At 43.3% G+C, this 19,999-nt stretch overlaps 1 protein-coding gene across 4 annotated transcripts in view; it reads left to right on the top strand.

The window, feature by feature from the left end:
- FAM107B (family with sequence similarity 107 member B) overlaps positions 1 to 19,999 on the top strand; it is an 81,782-nt gene that overhangs the window by 13,317 nt on the left and 48,466 nt on the right. Inside the window, exon 1 of one of the 4 annotated variants that reach the window (XM_008999965.5) lies at positions 17,752 to 17,861. The exons of 1 other annotated variant lie outside the window; for it this stretch is intronic. The gene's annotated coding sequence lies outside the window, so the exon portion shown is untranslated. Of the gene's footprint in view, positions 1 to 17,751; positions 18,017 to 19,999 lie in introns of those variants that run through there. 2 more of the 4 variants (XM_017974069.4, XM_078329525.1) reach the window with 2 other exon arrangements.

Below are 19,999 nucleotides of genomic sequence, written 5' to 3'. Positions count from 1 at the left end.
CTCTCTTAATGAGATGGCAGTGAGCATGAGATGAGATTTAAACTGACCAGGGCATCAGGGAAAACTGACAACATTGATACAGCTTGGGGGCATCTAAAGAATTAACAGAAAAAAGCAAATTGGCTTGGCTCTTGCAGTCCTTGTGAGAGCCTCTTGTTATTAACGCTGATTACCATTTGCACGGTCTTCTATGGATGCTACCATGTCAGGTTACTTTTGTTATTTAAGTCCTGAGTAACAGCAATATTCTGTGCATATGTGCTGACTCTGTTGTGTACATAACTGGGGTGCCTGTTCACCTTAGTTAGGAGATAAAGACCTAGGTTTGGGAGATAGAATCCCCGTGATGGTGCAGAATCATGATAGAGAGTATTTTTTGCAATTGTCATTTAAAATTTTCTGACATATAAGGAGACAGTCATGCTCAGTCTTTTCTTATAAAAGATCAGTCATTGATGAGTTTAAAATCACTAGAGGAGCATGTTACATCTGAACTAGTTGTGTGTTTTCTTCCGCAAAAATACCAGAGAAGTAGATCTTTTAATGGCAACTCTCGACTTCATTGTTAAGATTGTCTGGAAAGGGTAGATGCTTGCATTGTTTCCGTTACAAAGAAATGGAGAGTTTTGAAAGGAGCATGGTTGTAGCAAATGAATTTAGTTTATATGTGCTCCATCAGCACCAGGCTGCACGGTGACATCCTACACCTGCAGTTTGATTTGGGGACAATTTCCATATTTGAAGGCCGCCGGAGTGGAAATATATTGATTCTAACTACCACGGGCAAGACTGTCGTTTGCCACAATGTGTTCCTTGAAAGCCGAGTATAAAAAGGATCATTATGATGTAGGTTCTAGGATTCTCACAGTCACAGTCTCATGCTGAAGAGTCATGCTGTTGAGTGAACACTTGGTTTTATGTAAATCATGGCTGTGACCAGTAAGTACTAAAAGAAAGATGTGAAAACTGGAAACCTGAAAGAGCTGGAAATCACAAATGATGCTTTTGTTGTCAGAGAGGTCGGGAGCTTGGAGAAGCCATAGAAATAAAGAGGTCGTCTAATCAAGACTCTTCATTTTTGGTGAATAAACCAATGCTTCGATATGTTAAATCACTTGCCCAAGACCACACAGCTAATAATTTGTAGAGTTGGAACCAAAACTCATCCTGGAACAAGGACCATTAATACTTAAGCATGTCTTTTGAACATGCTACATGCTTTTTACATGCATCACTTTTGGATGCTCACGACAACCCTGGGATTTAGGACTGCAATTGGCTTTATTTTCTGAGGAGGATATTGAGGCATAGAGACATTCAGTAGCTTGTCCAGGATCACTCAGGACTCAGATATATTCATTACAGAGAATGTACTTAAAAAAAAAAATTTAGGCAGAGCACCGTGGCTCAAGCCTGTAATCCCAGCACTTTGGGAGGCCGAGGCAGGTGGATCATGAGGTCAAGAGATCGAGACCATCCTGGTCAACATGGTGAAACCCCGTCTCTACTAAAAAATGCAAAAAATCGTCTGGGCTAGGTGGCGTGTGCCTGTAGTTCCAGCTACTTGGGAGGCTGAGGCAGGAGAATTGCCTGAGCCTGGGAGGCAGAGGTTGCGGTGAGCCGAGCTCGCGCCACTGCACTCCAGCCTGGGTAACGAGAGCGAAACTCTGTCCCAAAAAAAAAAAATTTTAATTTTACTTTATGTTCGGTGATACATGTGCAGAACATGCAGGATTGTTACATAGGTATACATGTGCCACGGTGGTTTGCTGCATCTATCAACCCATCATCTAGGTTTTAAGCCCCGAATACATTAGGTATTTGTCCTACTGCTCTCTCTCCCCTTACCCCCCATCCTCTGAGAATGTACTGTTATTCACCCTCTGGTACTGTCTTTCAATTCATTTGTTCATTCATTCTTCTTTTTTATTATTATCACTATTTAAAATTCATTATTTCGTGTTAAAGGAGTACCTTATTCCTAACAGCCTATAAACACTGCCTTTCAAGGACTTTCTGTATACGCTTAAAATCTATATTTTTAAAAACCCACCAGCTCTAATTATTGCACATACAGTCAATGGAAAGTTATGCACTAACTATCATGAATACTATCTTAATAATTGGTCATTGTGCTTGGCTTGTTAGTATTTGAAAAAGCTTTCAGATTATAGATGGTTTAGGACTCTTAAAATATATTTAGGTAAGTTTGAACTGGTAGTTTTTTTCTTTAAATAAATGTCCTGTGCCAACCCACAGCTTTAAAAATAATTTCTCTGACCATTCTTTAAGAAAGTCACCACTTATTCCTTTTTTTTTTTTTTTGAGACAGTCTCTCTGTGTCGCCCGGGCTGGAGTGCGGTGGCTCAGTCTCAGCTCACTGCAACCTCTGCCTCCTAGGCTTAAGTGATTCTCCTTCCTAAGCCTCCCAAGTAGTTGGGACCACAGGCACGCACCACCATGCCCAGCTAATTTTTGTATTTTTAGTAGGGATGGGGTTTCACCATATTGACCAGGCTGGTCTTGAACTCCTGACCTCAAGTGGCCTGCCTGCCTTGGCATCCCAAAGTTCTGGGATTACAGGCATGAGCCACTGTGTCCAGTCTTACCACTTATTCTTTAAATTCTTGAAAACATCATGGGGGAATCGACTTGGGATGGGTTTGGAGCCCTCATTCTCTGTCTTCTTCCTCCTTTTCACTCCCCTTCAGTAACATCCTGGGCAGTCCTGAAGCTGAGATTTCATAAAGATCACTGTGTTTTTGGGAGATAGCTGTGTGGGCTAATGGACGGGGAGGAGAGGAGGTGAGAAGTCACCCTGTGGCAGTGGGAGAGGGTGTTTGGTGTTCATTTTTTGAGTGTCAGCCTCTTGTTCTTGGGATGGTTGGTCAACTGTCCTTTTCTCTATTTGCGCTGCCCACAAAGAGCCGGATGTGGGTGCGTCCGAGGGTTTATGGGACGTACTTACCTGTGGGAAGCAGGCTCACAGGGAGGGGAGAATGGGTAGACCCTGGTAGCATCCAGGGAGACTTGCATGTGGGCGTGGTTTGTACTTTGACCCACTAATGACTTTAAACAATTAAATAGCACAGTTGGCTCTGCAGCTATCTGGTATTTTTGCCGGGAGTAGGTTTGTTTTGTTTGAAATGCTTCTAAATTACGATTCTTTGTGAGCTTCCTGTTTCATACTTACAGCTGAAATATGTGATGACTGAATCTACCAGAACTGTTTTTTCCGTTTTTCTCCATTTGTGCTGGAAACAGAACAGCTTGCACGCACAGCCTGGAGCATGTTGCCTGCGTGTGCTTCTTGGTGGACCATAGCACATAGCTGACTAATTTCAGAAACCGCCTATTTATATCCTCTTACGAATCGCTGTCAGACATGTGGTGCTGTCTCTGCTAACGTCACGTCAATTGATGAGGATTGTAAAATGGAAGTAAAGGACTTTTTACTCACGGATGAGTCATCAGGTAGTCTTCTTTACATACACAGCCCACCATTTCTCTCCAGTGTGTCACACTAGTAATTGGCCCAAGCTGGAGTTTTCAACAGTTATCATAGGACTGAATGCAGGAGGAGGTGGCAGAGAACACCCAGCGGTCTTATTTTATAGATGAAATGACAGCCTAGGGCGCTGAATTACTCAGAGCAGAAAGCTCCTCGGTGCAAATCTGAGACTAGAGCTCTCTCCTCCCATAGCTTCAAATTGAGCACAGTGTCCTATGCTGTCACCCACCTTGCCTCACCCTGCCTACCCCACGTGCTGGCACTTGACACCACAAAAGAATAAAAACAAGGGCAGGAAACAAAACCTCCTAGTTACTAGGGTCATGGTGCCGATTTTATAGCAGAAAAAATAATGTTTAAAATATGTCATCCTAAAAAAACTCTTTTTTTTGGATGTTTGTGTAACACAAATTCTTATTCATACTAACAGAAAGTCTTAAAAACATGAAGCATGAAAATAGTTATCATACTGTGAACAAAAGCCCAGGCATTTATTTAAATGGATGAGAACTATCTTTGTCGACTGTGTCTGTTGTCCGCATTTTGGCTTCTAGGTCTGAGCAACTTCCTGTGATTGGATAAATATGGGAGTTCTTTCTAAATAAATATATGAGAATATATTTTGGTACATAAATCCATGAGCATTTATACATGAGTGTACGCTGAGTGCTGAGGGCCATGGGCCCCCAGAACCTGCATTCCTTGGACTTAGGGTTTTGTACTTGCTGTTTCCAGCAGCAGAGACTTGCTTTAGTTCTTGCTCTGATTTGCTGTAACTTCAGGTGCACTCAGCCAGGTGAGATTACTCATTGAACTTCCCAAAGCAACAGAGGAAGAGTCCTGGAGGTTTTAATCACTGTCTTCTCAACAAGCCGGCAGAAGGCAATGATCTCTGGGAAGAACATTCTGCAGAATGGAAGTGTAATTCTCATCTGCGGCTGGACGTGGGAAGCGCTTTTCCACCTTTGGGTTTTCCCCTGGTCGCTTGGTTATACGCTGCGTTTTTCCATATCTAGTTGGCAGCTCTGAGGACAGGGACCCTGGGGTCCTCATCTCTGTGTCTTCTTAAGGTCCTACAGGGAGTAAGTGCTGCTTCCCGAGTCGTTGCTGCTGCGCTGCTCAGACACCGACAAGCTACCCAGATCAGACCTGGAGTGCTGCTGCTGCCCTAGGCGGGGCTGGGCATCATAAGCCTGTCTGGCTTGGCCCTTGCGTCAGTCTTGGTTTCAGACTCAGCATGCCTCCGCATCTGGATCTGCAGGAGTAGCTAATCCAGGAGAAGCTGAGGTCACACCATTGCACTTCAGCATGGGTGTTGCAGGAAAAAAAAAAAGTCATTCTGCAACTAGGTAAATAAAATAGAATTAGAAAGTCAAGGCCACCCTATAAAAGAAACAGCAAAAGTGTTCTACACAAGAGCTAATATAATTTCCAGATCTCTGTATTAAGTGTGGTTTTGAGCTTCCTGGAGGCCAGGACCAAAAATAAAAAGGTACATACACTATACATTCTTAGAAAAAAGTAAGTATCCATCTTCTCAAAGAAAAGAAAAAAATATCATGGCATGATTGTCTAAAAGAAGTTTTCCGCTGACACTTTGTCTGCAGAAAGGCAGCATTTCTTTCTGTGTTCGTATCATTTTAGTCCCATGTTTCCTGAACTCAAAACCCTCTTTCCTAAGACTTGCCAGGAAACACTCCCATAAACAACGGCGACCACGAATCTCTTTCAGGGAGGGTGTCGATTTGTACTCTGTGTGGCGTCCCAGGCCCTGGGTCCTGAGGGGTGGCCTTGGGACATCCAGGAGAGTGGCCAGCAGTGTTTGTGTAAGGAAGATTCTTCCAGTGAGTGGATGAACTTGTGGCCTTGTGCGGTCGTTTCTTTTCCTTTTTCCCTGTAGCTTCCTTCCACTGTCAACTTCTCCCCCTCCTTCATGGCAGTAGATGTTGGTGAGGATGTGCCCAGGTTAGTTAGGCCGAGCCTGTTCTTTTTCCTCCATCCCCACTCACCCTCTTTATGACTGGGGCGAGGTGATGTGTCTGGCCACAACTTTCGTGTCTCCTTTTTAAAAACATTAAGAATGTTGAGCCACGCCACGTGCTTGTGACTTGCACAGGTGAAAAAATACTCAGCTCTAGGAGAAGGGTGGTGGTGAGTGGGTGGAGACTTCCCGCGGAGGTGAGCTTGGGTCCTGTTTTCAGAATTTTGTGGTCTGTGCTGCGGTCCTGCGCTTTATGTCACCTGTCACTGAGGAGCAGCAGCAGCAAATTTCCCTGCAGTGTATGCATCTCTGACTCTACCCCGCCAGGACCCTGACTTTTTTTTTTTTTTGAGACAGAATTTTGCTCTTGTTGCCTAGGCTGGAGTGCAGTGGCGCAATCTTGGCTCACTGCAACCTCTGCCTTCCGGGTTCAAGTGATTCTCCTGCCTCAGCCTCCCGAGTAGCTGGGATTACAAGCATGCGCCACCATGCCTGGCTAATTTTTGTATTTTTAGTAGAGATAGGGTTTTATCACGTTGGCCCTGCTGGCCTCGAATTCCTGACTTCAGGTGATCTGCCTGCCTCAGCCTCGCAAAGTGCTGGGATTACAGGTGTGAGCCACTGCGCTCGGCCAGCCCTGACTCTTAAATAAGACATAGACTGTCCTATTAGCCAAGTGAAAGGGATGTGTCCTCTCCTCTCTCCCTGGGTAACTTCTGCCAGGTGAATTTTTCTCTTTCTGGTTTCTTTAAATGGAGGAATAATGATAGTTTGATTTGCCATGCTCTGGAATGAGACTGTAGGGCCTACGTAACAGCTCTGCTGTTTACCAGGTTTGTGATCTTTGGCAAGGGACTCATCTGCTTGAGTTTTGGCTTGCTGTTTTTTTTTTTTTTTTTTTTTTTTTGTGAGACAGAGTCTTGCTCTTTTGCCCAGGCTGGAGTGAGGTGGCGTGATCTTGGCTCACTGCAACTTCTGCCCCCCAGTTTCAAGCGATTCTCTTGCCTTAGCCTCCCCAGTAGCTGGGATTATAGGTGCATGCCACTACACCCGGCTAATTTTTATATTTTTAGTAGAGATGGGGTTTCACCATGTTGGCCAGGCTGGTCTCGAACTCATGACCGCCTGTAATAGGCCCTGGCCTCCCAAAGTGCTCATATTACAGGCGGGAGCCACCGTGCGTTTTGGCTTTCTTATCAATAAAATGGGGATAATAATGTGCCTCCTTCATAAAGTTATACAGTAATAAAGTTGGTGCATGAGTGGTGTGCCTCCAGGGAATAAGCACTCAGTACAGTACAGCGTTAAAACATGTGGGTATGTGGTGGCAATAACTTACATTTCCATACTCTGGTGCTGTTTTTAGAAGGACCATTATCTGTCTCTTAGAGGTGTGGTAACACTTTATTCTCTAATCTGGGTCAGAGTGAATTGTTTGAGAATACGTGTGCATTTACAGGGATAGCAAAGAAAGATTTGAAATTGAAGAGTTGGCTGGGCGTGGTGGCTCATGCCTGTAATCCCAGCACTTTGGGAGGCCAAGGTGGGTAGATCACGAGGTCAGCAGTTCAAGACCAGGCTGGCTAAGATGGTGAAACCCCATCTTTACTAAAACTCCAAAAATTAGCCAGGTGTGGTGGCGGGTGCCTGTAATCCCAGCTACTCGGGAGGCTTAGGCAGGAGAATCGCTTGAACCCGGGTGACAGAGATTGCAGTGAGCCAAGATTGCACCACTGTACTCCAGCCTAGGCGACAGAGTGAGACTGTTTCAAAAAAAAAAAAGGAAAGAAATTGAAGGGTCGTAGCAACCTTGGATCCCATTGGTAACCCATGGCAAACAGGCTGCTGCCGATGCTCTCTATGGTTGAAGACAGGGTTTTATTCTAATATGCCGTAACTGGGAGTGTTAACTTTTGTCACAAAGCATATGTCAACAATATACCAGAATTGAAACTGTCATCTTGGGCAAGCATCCTGTACAATTTTAAACAATAAAAATTTTGTACAGCAGAATCTCCTTATGGTAAATGGGCATTGATTTTATTTGTATTTATTGTATTTTTGGGGGGTAGGGTCTTGCTCTGTTTCCCAGGCTGGAATACAGTGATGTGATCACTGGTCACTGCAGCCTCTGACTCCTGGACCTAAGTGATCCTCCCACCCCGGCCTTCCAAGTAGCTGAGACTGAGTGCGCACCACCACGCTCACCTGAGTTTTAATATGTTTTTTGTAGAAACGGGGTCTTGCTATGGTGCCCAGGCTGTTCTCCAACTTGTGACTTCACATAGTCATCCTGTGTTGGCTTACCAAAGAGCTGGGAGTACAGGTGTAAGCCACCGGGCCCAGCAGGGCATAGATTTTAAAACTGCTTCTGGTGTGGACACCTGCTGGTGATGGCAACCAGAGTTAGATGTCCCTGGGAACATCCTGATGGCCGGGTGAGGCTGTGGCAGGGATGGCTCTGAACGAACATCTTTCAGGCCAGTTGATTTTTCCACTGCATTCCGTGGCCTGGAACTCTGAGACTTGAATTAACTGCTTCTTGAGTTGTGGAATGCATCTGAAGCTGAGCCTGACCCAGGTTCCAGCCGCTTCCCTCCTGGCACCCTGCCGCAGCCACACTGGCCTCTTTGCTGTTTTCCCTGAGCACTGACTCACGTGCTTGTCCAGGGCCTCTGGGTTTCTCATCTGTCTCTGGAAAGCTTGCACCTGATGTGCTGCAGAGGCCTCCAGGCCACCTTTGTAAATGCAGTGTCTGACCCGCGTGCTCTCTTTATAAATGCAGCGTCTGATCCTCGCGCTCTCTTTGTAAATGCAGTGTCTGACCCGCGTGCTGTCTTTATAAATGCAGCGTCTGATCCTCGCGCTCTCTTTGTAAATGCAGTGTCTGACCCGCGTGCTGTCTTACTCAGCTCTGTTGTTTTTCTTCTGAACACTGCACCAGACTCATTGCAGATACGTGCGTGCTCATTTGCATTTGCCCAGCCCCCTCCTCCCCGGCCCAGACGCTAGAACCTGCATTCCTTGGACTTAGGGTTTTGTACTTGCTGTTTCCAGCAGCAGAGACTTGCTTTAGTTCTTGCTCTGATTTGCTGTAACTTCAGGCGCACTCAGCCAGGTGAGATTGCTTATTGAACTTCCCAAAACAACAGAGTAAGAGTTCTGGAGGTTTTAATCACCATCTTCTCAATAAGCCGGCAGAAGGAAATGATCTCTGGGAAGAACGTTCTGCAGAATACATTAAGCCCCATCACAGAATGAAGTTAGGATCCTGGGAGGCCCAGGGTGAGGATCTGTTAGCATTTTCTTTCAGTGAATTAAAATGATTTAAAGACCGGTGAATTAAAGGCTAGGCATAATCCTATGCCTTTGGCCTTTAACAATTTTTATTTAAAAATAAGCAGCCATGTGTTCAGTGTGCTTTTATTTGGCATGAATGAATAAAGGCTTTTTGTTCATGCCATCGTGCATTGTTCCTTGTGTAAGAGTCTACATCGAAAACTTTTAGACAATGATGCCATATTTTTTTCTTTTCTTGAGAAGATGGACACTTATTTTTTTCTAAGAATGTATAGTATATATCTTTTTATTTTTGGTCCTGGCCCCTAGAAAGGTCAAAACAACACTTAATACAGAGATTTCTGGTCCTGGCCAGAAATTTCTGGTCCTGACCCCCAGAAAGGTCAAAACAACACAATACAGAGATCTAGCAATTATATTAGCTCTCGTGTATAACACTTTTTCTATTTCTTTTGTAAAGTAGCTTTGACTTTCTAATTCTATTTACCTAATTGCATGTATGGCTTTTTATTTATTTATTTATTTATTGAGACAGAGTCTTGCTGCAGTGCCCAGGCTGGAGTGCAGTGGTGTGATCTCAGCTCACTACAACTGCTCCTTCCTGAGTTCAAGCGATTCTCCTGCCTCAGCATCCCGAGTAGCTGAGACTATAGGCACCCGCCTGCATGCCTGGCTAATTTTTGTAATTTTGGTAGAGATGAGATTTCCCCACCTTTGCCAGGCTGGTCTTGAACTCCTGACCTCAAGTGATCTGTCTGCCTCAGCCTCCCAAAGTGCTAGGATGTTAGGCATGAGACGTGCATGACTTTTAACATACTCCACACCTTCTTCCGAAGGAACTAGTGAATGACAGAACAGTTGTATCCTCCTCTTATCTCCTAATATGGGGTATTGAGTAACCAACTTGGTTTTGAAATTCGGTTGCCCTTGTGTGTTTTCACTTGGGTAATGAAACTAACAGAAATTTCTGGATTTGCTTAAATAGAATTTTCATTTCTTTGCTTGATAAAGCCCAGGGTTGTACTTTTAGGGCAGTTGCCAGCTGGGTAGAGAGGCAGGAACAGTTTTGAGATAACCCTCTCACTGGTCTCCGCTGTTCATTCCAATCGTGAGATTTTGGATACTCTACAGTAGAGGCTTTAAATACGCACTGCTTTACAGCAGCTGGTTAACTGGCTTCTGAAGATTCAAATTCGGTTTCTTCAGCCTTGCCGTTTCCAGAAGAGTATAGTTTGTTTTCATTCACTGACTCAGTGCCTTCCTCTATTCAAGGAATTCTACTCATTGGTATGGGTGTTTCCAAATGATGCTTAAATGGCTGAACCTATGGGTGTTTCCAAATGATGTTTAAATGGCTGAACCTGCTTTGGAAAAGCTGGCATTTTAAGAAACTAGTTTTCACAGTTGGTATGTCAAATTGGTAACTGTTTCAGAAGCAAATTAAGATAACATCTTAGAAAATCAATTTATGGACTTGAACTTAGTGCTTCATACAACAGATGAGTCTTTTCTAGGTGTTTGTCACGGGGTGGGGTGGGGGTGGGGAGCGTTCCTGAAAGGCCTGTATATATTAATAGAAAAGGAGTGTAGCTTTTTTTTTTCTGTTATAATTTTGGTAAAGTGTTACAGTGAAATGTGAACAAGGCTGTCATTTTTAGTCTGCATTTGACCAAGAACATGCTATACTTTTTGGAGACTGTGATTGAGTAATTAGTACTTGGGGTAATGATGAAGCACAGGTGAGCAAACTTGCCACATTCTTTTTTTTTTTTTTTTTTTGAGAAGGAGTTTTGCCCTTGTTTCCTAGGCTGAAGTGCAATAGTGCAAGCTCAGCTCACTGCAACCTCCGCCTCCCCGGTTTAAGCGATTCTCCTGCCTCAGCCTCCTTAGTAGCTGGGATTACAGGTGCGAGCCAATATGCCTGGCTGATATTTTGTGTTTTTAGTAGAGATAGGGTTCCATCATGTTGGCCAGGCTGGTCTCAAACTCCTGACCTCAGGTGATCCGCCCACCTCAGCCTCCCAAAGTGCTAGGATTGCTACCGCGCCCAGCCAACTAGCTGCATTCTTTAGATTAAAATTTGATTGTGTCATTGCTTGCTCCCAGCGGGGATTTGCCAGGCGTGGTGTGTTTACTCATGTTCTGCCTCATTCTTCCTCCTCCTAATCTCTTCTAAAATAGTTCTGTTTTTCTTTTGTTGAACAGGAATTCCCAAGTTAATAATTTTTTCTCGTGACCGAGGGTGCAGTTGGTGAGATCTTTTTGACTTCTGAATGGCCTTTAGCTGCTTCCTGACTCCAGAAAAAATGTCTTAAATGAAGACTGCTCTCACTCACTCTGTCAACAGGACCAGAAAGTGAGCAATTTGGCAAGATCCTCTCTCTCAGCAAGTCTGATGGAGTTTTCTCCCCCAGTGAAGACTTGTCATATTCATAAGCCAGTGATGTTATTTCAGAATCTCCAAAGGAAATGTGCATCTGTAATAGGGAAGCAACTTGTTTATTATAGGTTTTTCTTCACTTTATTTCTAATGTTGAGGAAATTACTCAAAGAGTTTTGGCAGAGTGAAGACAGATGAGTGAGACTGGATTGAGTTTGTGCAATGTGTTAATTCAGCTGATGTTCATTCAATTCCAAATGTAGGATCTGGCATCCAGGGCACAGATAAGTGCAGGATATTTGCCCTAAGGAAACTTCCGTATCATTAGGGAGGCTGGCACCTGCTTGCAGTTCACAGAAATGTCAGAGTAGTTGTCATTCTGCTTGGAAGCAAAGTCATTACCATTTCAGTTAATGAACTTTTCCAAATGGAAAATAAGCTTTGTACCCACATGCACTGGCTCTGGATGTAGAGGTTGAGAGCCTGTGAAGCTCTTATTTAAACGTGAAAATGGGTGTCAACTTTAGGACTAAGTTCCACTGGGAAGAACTGGGGAAAGAAGTCATTTTTAGGTGGCATTAGTTATACTACCTTGAATAATAATAATAAAAAAACCCTCATGTAACTCAAGGTGTTTCCTGGCTGGCTGCAGTTACAGAAATATTAACTGTCCAAAAATGTTTATTTTAGAGAAAAAAATGACTTTAATATTGGAGAATGCACAGAAAAACTGTAGATTATAAGTACTTTTGTTCACGTTGGGGGTTGAAAACATTGGGGCTGCTTAATTAGGGTTATTAATGTGCACTTGTGTCGTTGTGTGTATAAGCAGAGGTTTACAGATCTAAGTTTCAAGGTCTGGCGCTTGGAACTGACCTGAGATTAGAGTTGAAGAACAAGGCCTCTCCTGCCCTCCTGGGAGCTGAAATCCTAGGATCTCAACCTGAAAATCAAGGGCTAACCCTTTGATATCGATCTGTGTACTTTTGGAAATACAGTTTTTTAAAAGAAACAATTTTTAAAACTAGAACTTTTTAAAATTTGTATTATGCAGGTTTACATATGTAGCTGTGAAAGGCACATGTAAGGTTGCTTTCTTGAAGATTCACGTGATGCTGTTTTCTTTCCGTGAATGGAAGCATTTGACAGAGAAACACCTTTGTAAGCCCACATCGAGAATACATTATTAGAACAAATTTCTTTCTTCGTTGGGCCCCATGAGACAAAGCAGAAAAACCTAGCAATAAAATGCAAATGTGAGCATCCTTTCTTTAAGATGTATCATAAACTGTTTTTTGTCAGGGAATGGAAGGGTTTGACAGAGAAACACCTTTGTAAGTACACATTGAGAATATGCAATTAGAATGTTTTCACAGTTGGACGCTACAAGGCAGGGAGGCATATCTAACCATGAAAGGCATTTGCATGTTTCTGTAAGATTTCATCATAAGCAGTGTTCTGTCAGTGATTGGAAGCGTTTGGTAGAGAGACTTCTTTGTAAGCATACTTTGACAATATGAAGAAGTAACCATTGATCCAAAAAAGCAGTGCATGATTATATATTTTTTCAGATCTGCTTGAAATCAGTGTTTCTGTTTTGTTCATTGTGTTTAGTAGAGGCAACACATTACTAATTGCAAATACTCTGGGAAGATTTAATCTAATAAAATATCCCTTCTCTGTTTAGGGATCTGATCATTTCTGTTCTGAACTAGGTTTTCACGGTATTCTCAACTTCCCTAACAAAATGCTTTTTGGCATTGCGATCTTCTTTAATTTTGTAGTAAATATCCTTATTCCTGTTTTGTAGATAGGAAGAGATGAAGTACAAAGATGTGTTTGCATTGTTAGGATTCTAATAGCACAGGATACGACTGTGTTTCTTTCCAATTGTGCCAGTTTTACTAATATCACATAGTACAGAAAGCCATAAATTTGGGAGAGTTTTCCCACTGTTCACTGCTTTGTAACTCAGTGGCTTTTTTTTTTTTTTTTTTTTTTAAAAGATGTAGTCTTACACTATAGCCCAGGCTGGAGTGCAGTGGCACGATCTTGGGTCACTGCAACCTCCACCTCCTAGTTCAAACAATTCTCCTGCCTGAGCCTCCTGAGTAGCTGGGATTATAGGTGTGCGTCACCACACCCAGCTAATTTTTGTATTTTTAGTAGAGACGGAGTTTCACCATGTTGGCCATGCTGGTCTCGAACTCCTGACCTCATGATCTGCCCGCCTTTGCCTTTTGAACTGCTGAGATTACAGGTGTGAGCCACTGCACCCGGCCAACTTAGTGGCTTTTAAAACAATTGTGAAATGTACGTAACAAAGTAGATGATTTTAACCACATTGCTGTGGCGCCATCTCTGCCGTTCATCTTTAGAACTTTTCCATCCTCCCAAACCAAAACTCCATACCCATAGTACAATTCCTCCCCATTTCTTTCTCCCCCCACCTTCTGGGAACCAGCACTCTACTTTCTACGAGTTTGACTCGTCTAGAGACCTCATATAAATGGAACCACATAGTACTTGTCTTTTTATGACTGATTTATTTCACTTAGTGTGATGTGTTCAAGGTTCATTCATTTGGTAGCATAAGTGACAATTTCCTTCCTTTTTAAGGCTGAAAAATACCTAAATTGTGTGGATAGACCACATTGCCTATCCATTTGTCCCTTGCTGGATCTAACTCATCGGGTTTACACTGAGGGTCACAGCCTGCGTTTTGAAATGTAAAGTAGAATAGGGAATGTGTGTCCACACAAGGCATTCGTATTGTTTTGTGAAGCCCGTATACACGGTGTCTGTCTGCATGGTGACGTAAAATGTTTTTCTGATTGTCAGTGGCTGTCAGAAAAGTTTGGAAGGCATTACCTAAAGATTCTTTAGATGTTGGGGTTTCCCCAGGCCCCTGTGGCTGTGAGCTCCTTTGTGACATGTGTGGTGTTACCTTAGTGTCCAGGCCATCACACAGTGCTTTTTCTTTGCTGCGTTTTTATTGTTCTCCATTGAAAAGCTTCTTGGCCAGGCACAGTGGCTCACACCTGTAATCCTAGCACTTGGGGAGGTTGAGGCGGGTGGATCACTTGAGGTCAGGAGTTCAAGACCAGCCTGGCCAACATGGTGAAATCCCATCTCTACTAAAAATACAAAAATTAGCAAGTGTGGTGGCATGTGCTTGTAATCCCAGTTATTTAGGAGGCTGATGCAGGAAAATTGCTTAAACCCAGTAGGTGGAGGCTACAGTAAGTCAAGATCGCACCACTGCACTCCAGCCTGGTAGACAGAGTGAGACTCCATCTCAAAAAAAAAAAAAAAAAAAAAGTAGAAAAGAAAAGCTTCTTCCCAGGTACAGGGAAGTAAAGGTACTTAAACTAGAAATTCAAGAAAATATGCCACCTGCTTTCTTCAATGCAAGAAGCTCATCCCCTTTACTGCTTATTATTGATTATTGATTCATACAGATAATGTAGTTTATGAGCTACTTTCCCAAAGGTCAGCAAAGTCAGTGTTTTTATTGAAGGTCAGTATGAAAGACTTAATAAAAGGAGGTCATATTTCTTTTCCTGGTGTGTTATCTGATGGGTGCACTATAGCCTAGGGTAATAGGATTTTTGGAATAAAACAGACCTGGATTCAGGCATCCTGTTACTTGCTTGCTGTGGCCGGTTAGACACGAATTATGAAGAGATTTCACCATCTTCATACAGAATTTACAGGGGCATGTATGACTTGTGTTGTGGGTGGAGATGCATTGGGGAAAAGTGTGATGTAATGTTATTAAAAATCATGTAATTTTATTTCCTACACTTCATACTAGCAATATGATTTCCTAATTATTTTTCTAGGAATTGACTAAAATGTCCTAATAATCTGTGAGAGGTCTGTGTGCTGTTTTTTCTCAGTCTTCTCTCTTGGCCGGTTGTTGTCCATGGATAAAAACAGTATGTCTGGCCTGCTAGTCTGATTGGCTACCAAGAGGTGGACGGTTGTGATCATCCACAATGGCTTTGTTCTGAGACTTGGGTGGCAGTGGAAACTCCTGATTGGCAGGAACTCTGCAAGTGTAGGTGGGAGCAATGTTTCCCAAATGCTGTTGGCCCAGGGATTCTACCATGGGCTGATGCAGCAAGAAGGCCCTCGCCAGATGCAGGACCTCGACCGGCATTTATACCCATCTGCAAAATGTCCTACTGAAGATCCCTCTTAACAACGTATAGGTTAAAACAACAACAAAACCATGGTTCAGTTTTGAGATATTGCATAGATTATATCCACCATGCATGCATAGAGTAATGTCTCAGGGCACAGAATTTAAAGAATAACAGTTCACTCTTACAGATTCAGTTGGGAATAACTGTGTTAGGATGCCTGGGGAAGTATCACCTTGTTATCTGTTTATTAAATACTAATTCAAGATTTTTTGTCAGGGTGGCATGCACATTCAGTAGTGTTTGTGTATTGTACTAAACTCTGTTCTTACTGGACTGATATTTTACATTTTTTATAAGCAGAGAGGAGCTGAACCTTTAAATATCTACCCTGGTCTTGTGGCATTTCATGTTGAGAGTGCCAAAATATTTCCTGTGTCATGGCAAGGATAGATTATGAGAGAAGGAGCATAAAGAGCAGATAAACGCCTGGGCCCTAGTTTATTTTATTTTATTTATTTATTTTAATGTCACATATTCACAATGATGATCATTTGGAAAGAATACAAGTGAACCAAGTGTGAGTCAAACAGCATTGTTTGTAGACACTGCCGTAGTCTGTTCTGTGCTGCTGTAAGGGAATACCACAGACTGGGTAATTTACAAAGAAAAGAAACTCATTTATTAATTTATTTATTTTCAAATGGAGTTGCCCAGGCTGGAGTGCAGTGGTGTGATCTTGACTTACTGTCCCCTTTGCCTCTGGGGTCCAAGTGATTTTCCTGCCTCTACCTCCCAAGTAGCTGGGACTATAGGCATGCTCCACCATGCCCTGGTAATTTTTGTTGTTTTATTTTTAGTAGAGATGGGGTTTCACCATGTTGGTTGTCCAGGCTGGTCTTGAACTCCTGACCTCAAGTGATCCTCCAGCCTTGGTCTCCCAAAGTGCTGGGATTATAGGTGTGAACCACTGCCTCCAGCCAACAATGTATGTCTTATAGTTTCTGGAGGCTGGGAAGTCCAAGGTTGAGGGCCTGCATCTGGCAAGGGCCTTCTTGCTGCATCATCGCATGGTGGAAGGTGGAAGGGCAACAGAGGAAAGGGGGCTGAACTCGTCCATTTTAACCCACTTCCATGATAACAACATTAATCCGTTCATGAGGAGGAAAGGGGGCTGAATTCGTCCATTTTAACCCATGTCCATGATAACGGCATTAATCCGTTCATGAGGTGGAGCCCGCATGACCTCAGCACTGTTGCAAGGAGGATTAAGTTTCAACATGTGAACTTTGGGAGACATAGTCAAACCACAGCAGACAGTTCTCAGAGCTTTCCACCAAGCCTGTCTCTCTCCATAGTGCACTGACTGAGCAGGCCTGTGGCTCTGGGAGGTGGCTGGCGTCTGCCCTGCATTGGGCTTGGTGCAGGAGTTGAAATGTACTTATGGGCCAGATGTCACCAAATGGGCATCTGTATGTGCCTCTGCAATGGTAATTTCACACTTTTGCTTTGATGTATATTTGCTGTTTCCTAATAATTTAGTAATAACAATCTGGACTGGAAGGAACCTCCTTGTTTTAGAGGGGATTTGATCCTTTAGCCCAGAGGTCATACAGATATAGTTGGACAGAATTGGGATTGGAACTCAAGACCCTTCTGCTTGTAATTTTTTTCTACTCTAATACACATACACACACGCTCACACACTCTCTCTCACTGTCTATCTCTCTCTCTCTAATATGTGTTTTTCTCCTTTTTTTTTTTTTTTTTTTAAGAGTTGGGCTCTTTCTGTTGTCCAGGTTGGAATGCAGTGGCTGTTTACATGTGACTCCTGGGCTCAAGTGGTCCTCTGGGGTAGTGAGGACCACAGGCACGCACCACCGTACCTGGCTTCTGCTGTATTAAACACAGCCTTTCCCCATCGAAAAGTCTCAGCACATTTTATAAAGCGGGCTTTGATGCATTGATTCCCAGCCTCAGGAGGGCCATTCTGGTTGCTCTCAGGCCTCCATGCTGTGGGGCTTGTGGTGAGGCCCTCACAAGTGTGAGAACTTGGCCTCCTCCGATTGGAGGTTAACTCACTCGTGCTTCCTGCAGGCAGGTTGTGTGAGTGTTGAAATGGGGATGGTGCCCATCCTGGGCTGTAGAGGTCTGCCTGCATGTTTGCTTACACGTAGAGGAGCTGATTTGTTATGTACAAGCACATTTTGTCAGTGCCGCCAGCATGTTCCTTTGGTCTGGAAGGTCGCTGACTGGTACGAGAGTTGGTACGGGTTGCTTTTCATTGTTTGCTCTGGCTTCTATGTTGGATGAGGTCATTCACTTGCACACAGTTCCTGCTTTCAGAAGTTGCTAAAGCCTTTCTCTTTGAACTTGAACTGTGGCTTTTTTGATTTTCAGAAAGAGCTCTTTGGGGGGATGGTTAATTCTTGTTTTGGACTCTCTTCTTCACTGCTGTAAGAAACGACCACAGTCAGCAGGTGCATTCCTACTGTTTTATTTGCCACCTTGGGTGTGAAAAGCCTGCCGATAGCTACTGAGGTGAGGTCAGTCACTGTAACTTTTGTCACTTAGGCCTTGATGGGTGACAGGGATGGGGATGACTTCCTGGGCTAACTCTTCTCTTGCTGAAGGATGATTTTTCACCACCTTGAATGCTCATGATTAAAACATAAACAGTAAAATAGGTATCTAAGGTAAGAATAAACACTGGGATCTTTCTATGGCTGTTGAATAATGGAGTCCTCTAGAAAATGTTGTGTGAATTTAGACTTGTTAAGAGAATAGCATACCTGTGTGAGACTAAATAAAAATTACGTGTTGTTCTAGTGAGTGGTATTGAATAGGTGTCTTTGCCAGGAAGATAGTTTTTTAACAGCCTGTGTCTCGTGCAGTCGTGAACTGTTTTTTTTTCCCTAAAGTTTCTTCAGATGCCAACCATGTCTGTCAAACTCTAGATGAGTCGCCCTTTGCTTAGCCTTTTAAGAAATCTTTTTGGATTCACTAACTTTTATCTGCATTATTTTATCCATGCTCTATTAAGTGTCTAGGACCCTGATAATTAAATTATGCATTCTCTCTGAAGATGTCTATTTCCGGTAAAATGTGACTATGCAGTGAAGATTGTAGGCCTGATAAAAACATTTTGAAGTACTTGCTATGGTCTGAGTCAGCCCCAAAAGGCATATGTTGAAATCTCAACCCCTTATGTTATGGTTTTAAGACGAGGGGCCTTTGGGAGGTGATTAGGTCACGAGGGCAGAGTCCCTGAGAAGGGATTGGTGCTTCCACGAGAAGAGACAGGAGAGCTTTTTTTTCTCTCTCTCTATTCTGTCTACCTTGTGAGGACACAGCCAGAAGGTGGACGTGGACCAGTCAGGAATGGAGCCCTCACCAGATGTCTGACCTGCCGGCACCTCGATCTTGGACCTCCCAGCCTCTAGAATTATGAGAAATTGACTGTATTGTTTAGGGCCCCCAGCCTATGGCAGCTTGTTAGAGCAGCCTGAGCTGACTAAGACATACTTGATTTTAGTAAAATAGCGCTTGATTTGAAGGCGTTCGCTCATTGCCTTCACCTCCTCCCTTGTAGGTATAAATTTTCTTTAAAAAAGACCAAACCCCTGACCACAACAGAACACTGATATGTGCTGAGTCTAATTTGCTTTTTTGTTTTTTGAGATGAAGTCTCACTCTGTCGCCGAGGCTAAAGTGTGGTGGTGCGATCTCAGCTCACTGCAACCTCCACCTTCCAGGTTTAAGCTGTTCTCCTGCCTCAGCCTTCTGAGTAGCTGGGATTACAAGAACCGCCACCACGCCAGGCCAATTTTTATATTTTTAGTAGAGATGAGGTTTCACCATGTTGCCCAGGCTGATCTCGAACTCTTGACCTCAAGCAATGTGCCCACCTTGGCCTCTCAAAGGACTGGGATTATAGGCATCAGGCACCATACCTGGCCTTTAGTTTGCTTCTTATTCCTTGGTTAGGATTAGGGAGAGAGTGTCTTGGGTGTCCACTGTGAAAATATCATTTCCAGTCCCTGTCAGTACCTATCTAAGGAGATTTCAACAATCTCCTTCCTCCTGTGCAATCGTTCTCAGAGCGGCTGTGGCTTGTCTTGCTACATAAACTGAGTAACCATCCTGCCCTGCTGGGCCTCGGTGTACACAGATATTGGGTGAAAATCTAATGTTGACCTAGACAAACAGATTACATACACACATACCACATTTTTTTGGTAGGTGTGTTTTCATTGTCTTTTCATGTCAGAAAAAATACAGGTTACTCTTACATTAACATAAGACTCTTATTTACCTTGTATGCATTCATATTTATTTACATAAAATGTTTTTCTGTAGCAATGGCAAATGCTGTCCTAAGTAATATTGGTTTAACATTTGGATGCTTTAATTTATAAAAGCATCCCCTTTCTATGGCTCACAACAGTGATTTATGAATATATATTTATCGGTAGCTGTGTTTTAGAAAAGGGACTGAGTTGCTGGGTGTTTCTGCCCTAGTTTCTGGTTTCCAGGAGCCTCTGGGCTTGCCCAGCCTGCCTGGTTGGTTGTTGGCTGAGGCTGGGCAAGATTCTTGAAACTGTTGACAACTGTGAGACTCTCTGCCTGTCTCAGTAGGCATGAGAGTCCCTGTTCTTGTTTGGGGAAGTGCGGCCTTC

Source organism: Callithrix jacchus, chromosome 7 (assembly GCF_049354715.1).
Source record: "Callithrix jacchus isolate 240 chromosome 7, calJac240_pri, whole genome shotgun sequence".
Classification (NCBI taxonomy): Eukaryota; Metazoa; Chordata; class Mammalia; order Primates; family Cebidae; genus Callithrix; species Callithrix jacchus.
Note: the sequence above shows the minus strand (reverse complement) of the source record. Positions and strands in the feature narration are given on the sequence as shown.